A 3756-nucleotide genomic window follows, 5' to 3' on the forward strand; every position below is an offset into this window, starting at 1 on the left:
ATGTGGCAATTCGGCGGAAAGGATCTTGGACGCGTCCTCGAAGGGTCGTCCATAACACGACGAGGGGAAGGAGGGACCTTTTTGGACGAACCAGTGCCAGAGGGATTGGCGCCTGGACGAGCGTCCTGACGAGGAGCCGAACGAGGCGATGAGTCTGGAGGTCGGCGGTAACGAGCGGATGCGTTAGGGAGGTTCAAGTTCAACTTTCCCATTGTCTCGGCTAAAAAAAAAGACGATAGAAACGGTGTCAGAACAAAGCCTAAAAAAATATATATGTATACATATATACGGACTTAAAGAGTACCTCTTTGTCTTCGGCTAGATGCTAACTTCGTTGGACGACCTCTTTTACCTTCAGTACCCGGCCAAACGTAAGGACAATGGAGCTTAATCGCGTCTATCTCGGCTTGAAAAGAAGAGGGGTATGGAAGCAAACACCTCGGAATAACAACTAAAAAAAAAAGAGAAGGGGAAAGGCGTTAAGTAAAACCAAAGGACACTGAAAACAAAGATAACTAGGCAAGAATGGTCGGCTACCGGGTGAAGGGTTCCACCCAGAAAACCAAGGAATAGATGGATCTTCCATAACCCCCGCGGTAACTTCCAGAAAGAAGTACGAGCCCTTCCAATTATACGTTTTGCCCTTGGCACCCTCGACGAGCGTCGTCTTCTTTCCCGACGCTACATAATAAAGCCGCAGCTTCGGTCATGATCGAAAGACCGACAACGTTTCGAAAGGTCGCCGGGGTAAATTGAGAAATGGCCGCCTCTCGACGAGCAAAATACGTCATCAGAAAGGACGGAAGAGGGAAGGTGAGCCCACACTCGGTGAAGTATTTCTACGAAAGGCAGATAAAGCCGGGGGGAGCATCCCAGGAACGCTGAAATGATTTTGGAATCAGAATCATTGGCTCGGTGTTTAATTTCCCGATACGAACCGCGTCAGCTGCCGTGTCAACTTTCAACGTTGACGGAGGCATGTGATTGAAAAGGTTTGCGGTTGGCAAAGGGACGTCGTCCAACTCGGGAAAAGACGAGTCATCGATTAATGGCTTGTCGATCAAGGAGGGAATCCTGCAGGGGAGTCCCGACGAACTAGGATCTGCCGACTTGGGAATGAGACGACGCTTCAGTTCTTCAAATCGAGCCATGTCTGAACCCGCCTAGGACGAATCATAAGGACTCCGAGAACAGGCCTGCCGACGAGCAGACCTAGCGGAGCCGCCAGATTCATAAGTCGTAGCTCGTCGAAGGTGACTCTCGGCAGAAGGATTGGACGACGGGGATCGAGGGGAATTCATAATGAAAAGCGCGACACACAAGAGCAAAATAACGACGAGATGAGGAGAAGATAGAATACCTGAGCGATGAAAGCACCAACGAACTCGAGAAGATAAGAATGAGAGAAGCAGAAGGAAAGTATTTGTAAGAGAGGAAAGAAGAGTCTAGGAATGTAATCATTGCATCATGCACTGAATGACGATATAATTTCCGAACTTCACGCGCGTCAAGCGCCACATACGTTGATTCGACCCTAGACGTCGAAAACCGTTCCTTCACGCGCGACCTTTCGATTACCCAATCAGAGAAGCGACTCTTCATCTTCTCACGCGCGGTCCTTCGCCTAAAGACTACGGACTAGAGGCGAAAGGGGGGGACTACTGTTGGGGGTAGATCCCACCCCAACAAAAGGCCTGACCCAGCAAAAGGCCCAAGAATAGGCCTCTCAAGGAAGGAGGGGTATTATGGTCTTTTAGTAGACGAACCGACACGATTCCCTATAAATATGAGCGTACAGTCTACGAGACGGGGATCACAGAAAAAGGCAAGAGAATTCGTACAACAAGTGCAAGAGCCCCAGCTCGTCCAAGCAGAAGTCAACGACCTCAAAGTCAACAGCTTTGGAATCGATGAGTTAACAGCTCGTCTATTATTCTCATCCGCTCTTGTAACTCGTTTAAGTCGTGTTGTAACCCGTTTTTTATGCCTCGGCATCAATAAAATAAAAGAGAACTTCGACCTTCCTTTGACCGAACTAAATATACTAATTGTGACCGAAGTCGGACATCAACAGTTACTTGTCAGTTGTCAATCATTTTCCAACAAAGTGAACGTTAATTTGATATTTGTATCTAGAATTGGTAGCGCACACAAAAAGATTATGCGGCATAATTTATGTAAATCACTTAAGCTTTACTATATGCAATAGACAGACACATATGGAGAATATACATTACTTGAATTGCAGCAGGTGCAACAATATAAGCAAAAACATAACTATTTAGCTAGTTTTTCCAACCAAAAACTACAAATAGAATTTGCCAAAATAATGCTCCTTGTAGGTGTGCCTTTTCATAACCACGGCATGCTTGAGTTTAAATCCCTAACCATAGGCATAATATATGTGAACAACATTAGTTCTGTGGGCTTCAAATTTTAGAGTATAATGAAGAGCAAATAAGAAATAGAAAATGCAAGGAAGACGAACATAACAAATCTGATCGTAGAGAAAATGTAATTAATGCAAGTAATTCTTCTCATGTAAAGAGATACATAAAGACTGTATACGAAGTACATAAAAAAAAATTAAGGGATCAAAAGCTCTGAACATTTTAACAAAAGATGCATCATTTAGTGAAAGTATTTCTTGTCATCCACCTGGTTATTGAGGAAACAACAAATATCAGTAGATTATCACCACACTTCAGAAAAATCGTTCGAAATAAAAGAATATGACCTGATATCTACACCTAATTAACAATATTCAAACCTGTATTCTACATATAACCATTGTAAGTCATGTTAGAGCATCTCTAATCCATTTCTCCATTTTTTTATATTTTAGAGTTGTGTTTTACTCCAACCCTACTCCATTTTGGAGTAAAAAATAGAGATTCCCAAATTGTAGTGTAAAATATAGATCTCCAAATATAGCGAAAAAATGGAGTTCTATTTTGGAGATAAAAATGAAGATGAGTTATAACAAAATTGACTTCAAACTCCATTATTAAAAAGGAAATGAAGATTGGTTGGAGATAGTCTTAAGCTAATGCAATTTCAATTGTAACTAGAAGAATAATATAAAACATGTTCTTGGATGACGTGATAATTCTTGATTAAATAAGGAAAACTGATTGCCATCTACGTTAAGTATAGGCCAACACATCGCCACACATACAAACAATATAAATGTTTTGTTAGGTACATGAACTATTGTCATTACATAAGGACATGCATAAACAAACATGAGTTATGTGTACAACTCCATAACCATCTAATTCCGATGATTTGTTTGCCGGAATCCGGTGTTGACCGGTATTGACCGGCGTTGACCGATATTGACCGGCGTTGACCAATTTTTTTTTTTCATAAACAATAAAAATCAACAAAATAATTACATAACTTTACTAAAAGATTATATAATAAAATTTTACTACAAAATAGTATAACATATATACATTTTCCTTTTGTAAATTCAAAAGTTAGTTTTAAATTTTATACCATATTATATTTATTATATACAAAAGGGAAATGTATATTTGTTATGTACCATATTATATTTGTTATATACAAAAGGAAAATGTATATTTGTTATAATACTTTGTAGTAAAATTTTGTTATATACAAAAATTTCCTTTTATATAACAAATATAATATGATATATAACAAATGATGAGACATATAATTTTTTCTTAAAATCTTTTGGCTTAAAAATGTTCATAGACTTTTTATAATTGAGTCTAATTTGTTTTTTTT

The sequence above is a fragment of the Camelina sativa genome, chromosome 12 (genome assembly GCF_000633955.1).
Source record: "Camelina sativa cultivar DH55 chromosome 12, Cs, whole genome shotgun sequence".
In the NCBI taxonomy this organism is placed as follows: domain Eukaryota; kingdom Viridiplantae; phylum Streptophyta; class Magnoliopsida; order Brassicales; family Brassicaceae; genus Camelina; species Camelina sativa.